This window comes from Haematobia irritans, chromosome 4 (genome assembly GCF_050003625.1).
Source record: "Haematobia irritans isolate KBUSLIRL chromosome 4, ASM5000362v1, whole genome shotgun sequence".
Taxonomy (NCBI): Eukaryota; Metazoa; Arthropoda; class Insecta; order Diptera; family Muscidae; genus Haematobia; species Haematobia irritans.
In genome coordinates, this window is record NC_134400.1 from 111,884,943 (window position 1) to 111,897,904 (window position 12,962).

The window sequence follows — 12,962 nt, forward strand, 5'->3', positions numbered from 1 at the left end:
GTTAAAATGGTCGTGATTTGGCGCCAATGATTTTGTTCTCTACTTTTAGTTAATTTTTTCTTCTATGAGATGATGTAATTTCGTGAACTGCAGCTAAAAAGTACAACAGGGCATTAAAATTTCCTGGTTTTAACAACGCTTTGTGGAAATCTCAAAATGTGGAGTAAAATTTAGTTCCATTTTCGTGCGAGGTAGTTCATTCTTCCTATAAAACAGTTCACTTTTTTCTGTGCTTGGTTTTCGTCCGTCCGTCTGTCGATGTATTTGTTGTTCGAAGGATTCCAGTTGCAATTATTAACCGATTTTGATGAAATTTGGTACAAGGACGAACGCTATTGAATTTGGAAGAAATCGCATTAAATTTAGATATAGCTCCGACAAATGGGGTCACGTTCCACTTTTTCCTAACTGATCGTCATCAAATTTGGCATCAAGTTCTGTTTCATCACTCTTCAAGTCTGCAAAATTTCATGGTAATCGGTTAAGATTTAGATATAGCTTTGATATGTATGTATGTATCGCCCGATTTTACCAAATTTGCCCATAAAATCCTTATTTATCATCCGATCTTACTCACACTTGGCTTACTGTAATCTTCTATAGTACTAACAATGTTCGCAAAAAGTAATCGAAATCGGTTCGAAATATATGTATCGACAGAAATCAAATTTAAATGTAGTAGCCGATCGTATTTAGACTTACATGTAGCTCTTACATAAATATATTGCCCTATTTGCACAAATTTAGATTTATTACCCTCATAGTGGTCATTTAGTAATGGAATGGAAGTGGCATACTAACTCTGTAGGTGCAAAATCAACTATAGCTCCTAATATCAGAAATTTCTTTTCGGATTTTAATAAAACTATCATAAACATGTACTCCTTAATGTTCTTAAATATGGAAATGCGGTTTATTTCCCAAACGTATACCACTGATACCCCACAAATGGGTGTTTACTAATTCAGAGTGGGTGGTTTAGGATTTGATATAGTCGGCCCCGCCCGATTCTACTTTACTTACTTGTTATACCCTGCGCCACACTGTGGAACAGGGTATTATAACCCAGCAAAAAAAGCGTAGCAAAAAAAGTACTGAAAATGTCCTTCGTGGATCCGGAAGTGGTGCAAAATTGACGCAGAAGCGATGAATTTAACATGGGCTTGTCATAGAACGGAAGTCCTCCATTTCAACATCCGTTGCACTGAATTTGCATCCCTTATTTAGATGTGATCCGAATTCAATGTTTTGGATGTATATTATAAAATTCTTTGATATTTTGCCAAATAAATAATTTTTATAATTTTTGTATAATTTTTAATGGATTCTAACGCTTGTCTGAAACGTTTTACCTCAAATATTTTCAAAAATTCACAATTTTTTCAGATTGGATTTAACATTTTTTCGACAAAATTTAAAAGATTTTACCATTTTATGAATTTTTACTCAGTTTTTAACCTATTTGAAACAAAAAAAGTTAATATTATACATTCAAAGTATGAAAAAACCAAGTTTTAAAAAATTGAATTAAAGGAACTTCCTGGGTAGTTAAAATAAAGAACATCATTGGGAGTGCATCTTCTGGAAGTGCTTTTAAAGTTGTGCCTTTGGAAGAACTTCCAAATTTTTTTGCTGGGAAGTTAGTGCATATGTTTGTAACACCCAGATAGACACGTGGTGTCTTTGGCAATGATGCTCATGGTGGGTCCCTGAGTCGATATAACCATGTCCGTCCGTCCGTCTGTCTGTGAACACATTTTTGTGATCAAAGACTAGGTCGAAATTTAAGTCCAATCGACTTCAAATTTGGCACATGTTCCTAATTTTGGTCAGAATAGAACGCTATTGATTTTGGAAGAAATCGGTTCAGATTTAGATATAGCTCCCATATATATATTTCGCCCGATATGTACAAATATGGATCCAGTAGCCAGAGTTTTATAACAATTTACTTGAAAATTTGTACAAATATAACACTTAGTCGTGTAGTCCAGTGTGCAAAATTTGATTGAAATCGGTTCAGATTTAGATATAGCTCCCATATATATGTTTTTCTGATTTCGACAAAAATGGTCAAAATACCAACATTTTCCTTGTAAAATCGCCAGTGCTTATTCGAAAAGTTGTAAAAATGACTCTAATTTTCCTAAACTTCTAATACATATATATCGAGCGATAAATCATAAATAAACTTTTGCGAAGTTTCCTTAAAATTGCTTCAGATTTAAATGTTTCCCATATTTATACCCTGCGCCACACTGTGGAACAGGGTATTATAAGTTAGTGCATATGTTTGTAACACCCAGAAGGAGACGAGATAGACACATGGTGTCTTTGGCAATAATGCTCAGGGTGGGTCCCTGAGTCGATATAACCATGTCCGTCTGTCCGTCTGTCCGTCCGTCCGTCCGTCCGTCCGTCCGTCTGTCTGTGAACACATTTTTGTGATCAAAGTCTAGGTCGCAATTTAAGTCCAATCGCCTTCAAATTTGGCACAAGTATGTGTTTTGGCTCATAATAGAACCCTATTGATTTTGGAAGAAATCGGTTCAGATTTAGATATAGCTCCCATATATATCTTTCGCCCGATATGGACTAATATGGACCCAGCAGCCAGAGTTTTATACCGATTTGCTTGAAATTTTGTACAAACATAACACTTAGTCCTATAGTCAAGTGTGAAAAATTTGATTGAAATCGGTTCAGATTTAGATATAGCTCCCATATATCTTTCGCCCGATATTGACTTATATGGCCCCAGAAGCCACATTTTTGGCCGAATTTGGTTGAAATTTTGCACTAGGAGTACAACTAGTAGTATAGTCAAGTGTGCAAAATTTGATTGAAATCGGTTCAGATTTAGATATAGCTCCCATATATATCTTTCGCCCGATATGGACTAATATGGTCCTAAAAGCCAGAGTTTTGGCCCAATTTGGTTGAAATTTTGCACAGGGAGTAGATTTAGCATTGTAGCTATGTGTGCCAAATTTGGTTGAAGTCGATTCAGATTTATATATAGCTCCCATATATATCTTTCGCCCGATATGCACTTATATGGCCCCAGAAGCCAGAGTTTTGGCCCAATTTGGTTGAAATTTTGCACTAGGAGTACAATTAGTAATATAGTCATGTGTGCCAAATTTGATTGAAATCGGTTCAGATTTAGATATAGCTCCCATATATATGTTTTTCTGATTTCGACAAAAATGGTCAAAATACCAACATTTTCCTTGTAAAATCGCCACTGCTTAGTCGAAAAGTTATAAAAATGACTCTAATTTTCCTAAACTTCTAATACATATATATCGAGCGATAAATCATAAATAAACTTTTGCAAAGTTTCCTTAAAATTGTTTAAGATTTAAATATTTCCCATATCTTTTTACTAACATTGTGTTCCACCCTAGTGCATTAGCTTAAATTTTGAGTCTATAGATTTTGTAGAAGTCTATCAAATTCTGCCCAAGTCGAGTGATATTTAAATGTATGTATTGGGGACAAACCTTTATATATGGCCCCCAACACATTTTACGGATGTGATATGGTATCGAAAATTTTGATCTACAAAGTGGTGCAGGGTATAATATAGTCGGCCCCGCCCGACTTTAGACTTTCCTTACTTGTTTTTTACTAACATTGTGTTCCACCCTAGTGCATTAGCCGACTTAAATTTTGAGTCTATAGATTTTGTAAAAGTCTATCAAATTCTGTCCAGATCGAGTGATATTTAAATGTATGTAATTGGGACAAACCTTTATATATATCACCCAACACATTTGACGGATGTGATATGGTATCGAAAATTTAGATCTACAAAGTGGTGCAGGGTATAATATAGTCGGCCTCACCCGACTTTAGACTTTCCTTACTTGTTTTTTACTAACTTTGTGTTCCGTCGCATGGCATTAGCCGATTTAAATTGTAAGTCTGGAGACTTAGTAGAAGTTTAAAAAATCCAAATCGGTTTAGATTTAAATATTACATATGGTATATGTTCTCTAATGACCATGCAAAAATTGGTCCATATCGGTCCATAATTACATATAGCCCCAATATAAACCGATCCCCCTATTTGGCTGGCGAAGCCTCTAGGAGAACCAAATTTCATCCGATCCGGCTGAAATTAGGTACGTGGTGTTAGCATGTGGTCTCTAACAACCATGCAAAAATTGGTCCACATCGGTCCATAATTATATATAGCCCCCATATAAACCGATCCCCCGATTTGGCTTGCGGAGCCTCTAAGAAACGAAAATTTCATCCGATCCTTCTGAAATTTGGTACATGGTGTTGGTATACGTTCTCTAATGACCATGCAAAAACTGGTCCATATCGGTCCATAATTATATATAGCCCCCATATAAATCGATTCCCAGATTTGTCCTCCGGAGCCTCTTGGAGGAGCACAATTCATCCGATCCGGTTGAAATTTGGAACATGGTGTTAGAACGTGGTCTCTAACAAACATGCAAGAATTGGTCCATATCGGTCCATAATTATATATAGCCCCCATATAAACCGTTCCCCAGATTTGATCTCCGTAGCCTCTTGGAGGAGCAAAATTCATCCGATCCGGTTGAAATTTGCAACGTGGTGTTAGTATAAGGCCACTTATATCCATGCCAAAATTGGTCCATATCGGTCTATAGTTATATATAGCCTATACCCAATCACACAAAAATTGGTCCATATCGGTTTATATTCATGGTTGCCACTCGAGCCAAAAATAATCTACCAAAATTTTATTTTTATAGAAAACATTGTCAAAATGTTATTTCTATAGAAAATTTTGTCAAAATTTTATTTCTATAGAAAATCTTTCTATAGAAAATTTTGTCAAAATTTTATTTCTATAGAAAATTTTTTCCAAATTTTATTTCTATAGAAAATTTTTTCCAAATTTTACTGCTATAGAAAATGTTGTCAAAATGTTATTTTGTCAAAATTTTATTTCTATAGAAACTTTAAACTTAATTATATAGGTATTTAATCGGCCTTTTTATACCCATCACCATAGAATGGTGACGGGGGTATAATAAGTTTGTCATTCCGTTTGTAACACATCGAAATATCGATTTTCGACTATATAAAGTATATATATTCTTGATCAGGGAGAAATTCTAAGACGATATAGCCATGTCCGTCTGTCTGTCTGTTGTAATCACGCTACAGTCTTCAATAATAAAATTTCATATACAATAAAATTTCGCACAAACTCGTCTTTTGTCTGCAGGCAGATCAAGTTCAAAGATGGGCTATATCGGTCCAAGTTTTGAAATAGTCTCCATATAAACCGACCTCCAGATTTGGGGTCTTGGGCTTATAAAAACCTTAGTTTCTCTCCAATTTGCCTGAAATTGGAAATCTAGAAGTATTTTATGACCATAAATAGGTGTGCCGAAAATGATGAGTATCGGTCCATGTTTTTGTATAGCCCCCATATAGACCGATCTCCCGATTATATTTCTAGGGCTTCTAGAATCGATAGTTTCTATCCAATTCGCCTGAAATTGGAAATCTACAGATATTTTAGCACCATAAAGAGGTGTACCAAAAATTGTGAGTATCGGTCCATGTTTTGGTATAGCCCCCATATAGACCGATTTCCCGATTTTAGTTCTTGGGCTTCTAGAATCCGTATTTATTATCCAATTTGGTTGAAATTTAAAATCTAGAGGTATTTTAGGACCACAAAGAGGTGTGCTAAAAATGGTGAGTATCGGTCCAGGTTTTGGTATATCCCCCATATAGACCGATCTCCAATTTTTATTTCTTGGGCGTCTAAAATCTGTAGTTTTTATCCAATGTGCCTGAAATTAGAAATCTAGAGGTATTTTAAAACCCTAAAGAGGTGTGTTGAAAATGATGAGTATCGGACCATGTTTTTATATAGCCCCCATATAGACCGATCTCCACATTTTATTCTTGGGCTTATAAAGGGTGATTTGTTAAGAGCTTGATAACTTTTTAAAAAAAAAACGCATAAAATTTGCAAAATCTCATCGGTTCTTTATTTGAAACGTTAGATTGGTCCATGACATTTACTTTTTGAAGATAATTTCATTTAAATGTTGACCGCGGCTGCGTCTTAGGTGGTCCATTCGGAAAGTCCAATTTTGGGCAACTTTTTCGAGCATTTCGGCCGGAATAGCCCGAATTTCTTCGGAAATGTTGTCTTCCAAAGCTGGAATAGTTGCTGGCTTATTTCTGTAGACTTTAGACTTGACGTAGCCCCACAAAAAATAGTCTAAAGGCGTCAAATCGCATGATCTTGGTGACCAACTTACCGGTCCATTTCTTGAGATGAATTGTTCTCCGAAGTTTTCCCTCAAAATGGCCATAGAATCGCGAGCTGTGTGGCATGTAGCGCCATCTTGTTGAAACCACATGTCAACCAAGTTCAGTTCTTCCATTTTTGGCAACAAAAAGTTTGTTAGCATCGAACGATAGCGATCGCCATTCACCGTAACGTTGCGTCCAACAGCATCTTTGAAAAAATACGGTCCAATGATTCCACCAGCGTACAAACCACACCAAACAGTGCATTTTTCGGGATGCATGGGCAGTTCTTGAACGGCTTCTGGTTGCTCTTCACTCCAAATGCGGCAATTTTGCTTATTTACGTAGCCATTCAACCAGAAATGAGCCTCATCGCTGAACAAAATTTGTCGATAAACACATTTCGAACCGAACACTGATTTTGGTAATAAAATTCAATGATTTGCAAGCGTTGCTCGTTAGTAAGTCTATTCATGATGAAATGTCAAAGCATACTGAGCATCTTTCTCTTTGACACCATGTCTGAAATCCCACGTGATCTGTCAAATACTAATGCATGAAAATCCTAACCTCAAAAGAATCACCCTTTAGAAACCGTAGTTTTTATCCAACTTGCCTCAAATTGGAAATCTAGAGGTATTTTACGACCATAAAAAGGTATAGGTCCATGTTTTGATATAGCCATCAGATAGACCGATCTCCCGATATTACTTTTTGGGCTTCTAGAAACCGTAATTGTTGTCCACCTTGCCTGAAATCGAAAATCTGGAGGTTTTTAAGAATACAAATAGGTGTGCAAGAAATGATTTTATTTTTTAGGCTTCTAGAATCCGTAGTTTTTATCCAGTTTGCCTGAAATGAGAAATATACAGGTATTTTAGGACCTTAAATATGAGAGCCGAAAATGGCGTGTATGGGTCCATGTTTTGGTTTATCTGCCAAATAGACCGATCTCCCGATTTTACTCTTGGGCTTTTAGAAACCATGGTTAGGTTAGGTTAAGTGGCAGCCCGATGTATCAGGCTCACTTAGACTATTCAGTCCATTGTGATACCACATTGGTGAACTTCTCTCTTATCACTGAGTCGTTGCCATCGGCAAGTGTTACCGCAACCCAAGTAATTCGATTGTGGATGACAGAAGTTTCTACGCAATCCATGGTGGAGGGTACATAAGCTTCGGCCTGGCCTTTTTGGGCGGGGCGGATCGAATGAAATTTGCTACTCTTAGAGGGTCAGCAAGCCAAATTTGAGGGTCCGTGTATATGAGTGGACCGATATGGCCCATTTGCAATACCATCCGACCTACATTAATAACAACTACTTGTGCCAAGTTTCATTCGGAAGTTAGCGTGATTTCAACAGACGGACGGACGGACATGCTCAGATCGACTCAGAATTTCACCACGACCCAGAATATATACACTTTATGGGGTCTTAGAGCAATATTTCGATGTGTTACAAACGGAATGACAAAGTCAATATACCCTATAGTAGAGGGTATAAAAAAATCCAAAATGGTAAAACAATCCGTTTGGCCGTTTCAGGTAAACGAAGTGGCAACTCTACATTATTTATGTTTTCTTGAATTCATAGTTTTGCAAGGCGCTTTAGCGATTTTGCTGGAAAAAACAGTTTTTAAAGTTATAAACTTAATTTAAAATGTAAAATTTAAGTCAAGGTATGTACTTTTAGTAAAAATTAACAAAGATTGTTTGTTTTTTTGGTTTTCAGTGTATTTTTCTGCAAATTTATTTTTTTTTTTATATTAAAATTACTGCCAGATTCAATTAAAATCTTCTTTAACAACACCTTTACGACGAGTCCTTTCAACATAGTTGAATGAACTCTTTGTGCTAAAGCGTTTCACTAAACCCAACTACTCGTTTCAAGTCAATTGCTTTGGCTTAGTCAACAACAATAGTCCTTCACATACATACTTTGTTTTATAGTTGGGCTACTTGACCACAATATAAAATTATGTTAGGTCAATGGGCTAATATTTCAAGATATAATAGCCCGATAATGTTTCAATTAAATAGCCCGAATAGTTTAAACTTTAAACTACAAAACTTCAGAATTTGCTAAATTCTTCCTAGAGCTGACAAATACATAAACGAAATAATGTGATAAAGTGTAGTAGGTGAAAGGGGTAGAAACTAAACCAGAAGTATTCCACAGTTACTAAATGTTGTAAACTAAATTTCATTATCAAAAATTTAATAGCATGAGCTTACCTTAAAACAACAATTTAAATCAATTACTCAATAACTCTGTGTACGTCCCAGGTGAAAACAAATATATAGGGCTGAAACTTCAGTCCGGATGAGTCATACACTGGAAAAAAGCATCCTCTGTTCCAAAGAGTTTGTCTTTACACTAATGATTTTGGTACAAAATACAAAACCTTAAGAAATTTAAAGACGATTTTATTAAGAATAAGAAGAATTTGTCAGAATTATTAAAGCCAAGTTGACCTTAGTCAAACAAAATTCAGACAAATCGAATAAAAATTGGATTGTCTAGAGGCTCAAGTCCCAAAAACGTGGGGTCGGTTTGTATGGAGCCTATATCAAATTCTGGAGCGATATAGCCCATCTTCGAACTTGACTTGCATGTAGACAAAAGTCGAATTTGTGAAAAATTTCAGCACGCACAGAAAAAACTGAAACAAAATAAAAATCAATTATTGGCATAATTGAATGAAAAAATTATATCAAATACGATTTTTATTAAGTCAAACATGAAAATAATTGGTTGAATGAAAAACTGGCAAAAACATCAAAATTCACTGGTAATTGAATTCACAACATATCAATTACTATGTTCAATTGGACCAAGTATAAAAGTTATTGATTTAGGTATAATGCGTAATTGCCTGATAAAACTGTTTATGACGTTGCTACGTAACGAAAAATAAATTAATACAAACAATAAAATGTCATTTATTGTTATTATTAAGAATCTTCTTAAGAAAATGGTCGAATTTACCCGCAAATAAACCGTGGTATCGGTACCGCGATTCGAAATGTTAACATTTACTAACATTTTTGGCGCACCATATTGTATTTTTATCGCAGGTAAGTACCTTTATCTATATACCAGTTTTTTTGGTCAAGCGCGTTTTTTGGAAACTACACTGAAAGAATTCTCTTCGTAAAAATGAACATTTTCATTGTGAGTCTAATCTGTGACGTGTTGGTAGAATTCTTTCTCTCTCTCAAGCACATTCACGAAATACTCATGTACGTTCACGCAAACTGAACTTTTAAAGACGATTAACGGTTCACAACAATTTTTAGACTCACGAGAATTCTCGTGACTTCGACTATTAGTCGGGATCACGACGAAAGTATCACAGCACAAACTTTTTACTATGGAAAGTTAATTTAATATATTTAGTACATATTTCTACGTTCGTAAAATTTTTAAAATTCGCTGAAAACTTTAATAAAAATATGTAAATGATTTCTTTCGTTGTATAAACTTACACACATCCTGAATTGGGTCGTTTAAAAACTTGCGAATAAGCTTTGGAATATATATACAATTACATTCTTTCTATTTTGTTTTTGCAATTAGTTCGTGTACACGTCAAATTGCCCTATTAATGGATATAAGCCGACTGTCAAAAATATGTGGCCTAGAGGAAAATGTGTTTACTTCGAAAACGGGGATTTCGAGGATTTCTTCCCAGCAACAGAAGGTAAAATCATGTAAAACTTTGAAATATAATATACAGAAGAGCAGGATGCCTAAACAAATCGCATATAAATGAGGAAGATTTGGGAAATTCCAGCAGGTGGTACAGATAATTCAAAAACTGTTTTTTCTTTGTAAGTTAAATACGTCGTTTATAATGATTATTCCGTATTTTTCTACCAAACATGTACTTCGCTGTATTTTCAATTATACATATTTTCAGAATTTCTTTTTTATAATAAAATGCATAATTTTTTTTCAGAGTGTATTTGTATAATTTTCTTAAATTAATATAGATTATATAATACAAAGATTGTATTGATTAACATCGTAATAAACACAATTACGATAGTAATTGTATAGGTTACAAAATTCTATAAACATTGTACTCAGTTCAATTACGACTGTAATTGAAAACACTATATACTTCAAATACTAATGTATTTGGATTGAGTACTATGTCATTTGAATATTTTGACAAATTCCAATTACATTTATACTCAAGGCAAATATTACTTCATTTGAAAATAGTTTTATGACAACCTTACAATTTGGGTAATTGGATTTACAATTTTCGTCATAAGCTGAAAATCAAATACAAAAATAATTGAATTCACAATTTTTGTATTTGATTCAATTATTCCCTTTTTTCTGTGCGATAGGTTCATTATTGAAGACTGAGCTTGATTACAACAGACAGGCAGACAGACAATATATTTTTCAGTGTAAGGACCCTATACGATATGCATACAAAACCAGAAAAAAGGGGTTTCGCTTCTTCGAGTAGGAGGACGAAAATCCGCTACTTTTTTTTGCGATATTTGCCATTGGTTTTTCTTTTGAAATTTTCAGAGAAGGTTGAGGGTGGTCTCTAGACAAAAATTCCCGACATTATTTTTAGACCCTCATTCGGCATTTCGAGTTAAGGAACACAGACTCCAAGGATTTTGTTGCAGGTTGACTGTCTGAGTATATATTAATGCCAACATTTGTTGGAACATTACTTCTCAGCCAATTTGTCTCTTATTGCTAATATTTCGGCCTGAAAAATACTAATATACAGTGAATAGGTAATCCTTTCGCTATTCGAAGTTCCAGGTATTTAGAATATGCTCCGAAACCCACTTTCAAATTCAATTTGGAGTCATCGGTGTAAAAATCTAGATAATGTTTATATCCCGGGGTCTGTGTGAATCACGCCTCACTGTTGGGAATTAGAGTTTCAAACTTTTTGTCGAAAAGCTGTTTCGCCAGAGTGTAAATACAACGTTTGGCACATCTGGCATTATAGTGAGGCCCGAACTGTGGCCTTACCTTTTTTCCGACCATAACGATAGCTCGCGCAACCGTACATCCGTTGTTGCAGCCGACTGTTTGGCCAAAATGTCTACAGGCAATAGATGCAGCATGACATTAAGGGAATATGTTACTGTCTTACTGAATGCGCCTGACATACACAAGCATGCCATACGCTGCACTTTATCTAAACTTGTCGGCAGCAGAAGAGGCGGCCACCAGATCACAATACCATATAGCATTAGAGGTCTAACCAATGCCCGTCTAACCAGTGTATAGCCCAGTCAGTCCCGAAGGGCAAAAAGCACCAAAAATATATTTTCAATTCTAACATACCTCCTCCCACCACAAACTACTAAAGCCAGCTAAAATTCAATGCTCTACTAAAACAAGTAAGGAAAGTCTAAAGTCGGCGGGGCCGACTATATTATACCCTGCACCACTTTGTAGATCTAAATTTTCGAACCATATCACATCCGTAAAATGTGTTGGGTGCTATATATAAAGGTTTGTCCCAAATACATACATTTAAATATCACTCGATTTGGACAGAATTTGATAGACTTTTACAAAATCTATAGACTCAAAATTTAAGTTGGCTAATGCACTAGGGTGGAACACAATTTTAGTAAAAAAAAAAAATATGGGAAACATTTAAATCTGAAGCAATTTTAAGGAAACTTCGCAAAAGTTTATTTATGATTTATCGCTCGATATATACACTGTTATAAAAATATGTTTTTTATATGTTCCGATATAAACAAAATGTGTTTCGGGCACAATTTTTAAACACAATATATTTAAGTGCAAACATGTAATGTTCCTAAACTAACACAAAATGTTTGGGACACATATGTTAATATGTTAGAATATATTATGTTTGGGGCATGAATGTTTCATAAAAATAATATGCGTGAATGTAAACATATATAAATTTACCAATTTCGAGTAAACATATATATGTTGTGATACTTTATTCAGAGAGCGACAGAGAGAGAGAGTTAGTATAGAGAAAGAAATAGAGATGGAAACCGGGAGGGTTGAGTAAAAAGATATCAACATAACACAGCGAGAGAATGAAATGAGAGCAATTTCTGTGAAACCGCTTGTATGTTGTTTCGGAAAACTGTTTTATAATATGGCCAAAAATTTGGTATGCTTAAGTCTAAATATTATTTAATTTGAATAGTAGATTGAGTATTCGGAATAAAGAGAATAGACATTCGGAACCAAGAAAATAGACATTTGAAAAAAACAGCATATTTGTATTACAGAAAAAGATGCGAAGAACTCAAAAATTTCGTGGAAGTTAAAAATATGTGAGGGAATGAACACAATCTTCTTTGGGGAATTCTTCCAAGCATATACTATTTTTGGACTCAAAATGCTTCCAAACATATAATATGCTCACATAAAACAAACATATTAATGTTTCGGCGGTATCCAATAATATATGTGCTTCCTGCAAAATATGTTTGGAACATATGTTAGAGAAGCGATTTTTTTTGAGGGTGTATGTATTAGACGTTTAAGAAAATTAGAGTCATTTTTACAATTTTTCGACTAAGCAGTGGCGGCTGCTGGGTCCATATTAGTGCATATCGGGCGAAATATATATATGGGAGCTATATCTAAATCTGAACCGTTTTCTTCCAAAACCAATAGGGTTCTCTTCTGACCCAA

General features: G+C 34.9%; 1 protein-coding gene and 1 long non-coding RNA gene across 2 annotated transcripts in view; one reads left to right on the forward strand and one right to left on the reverse strand.

Annotated features, from left to right (window-relative positions):
- LOC142235716 (uncharacterized) overlaps positions 1-12,962 on the reverse strand; it is a 428,189-nt gene that overhangs the window by 385,767 nt on the left and 29,460 nt on the right. The window lies entirely within an intron of this gene.
- LOC142233059 (uncharacterized) lies at positions 9,244-10,118 on the forward strand. Its single transcript, XR_012721301.1, has 3 exons — positions 9,244-9,361; positions 9,864-9,987; positions 10,024-10,118. It is a non-coding gene; the product is annotated as an uncharacterized LOC142233059 (long non-coding RNA).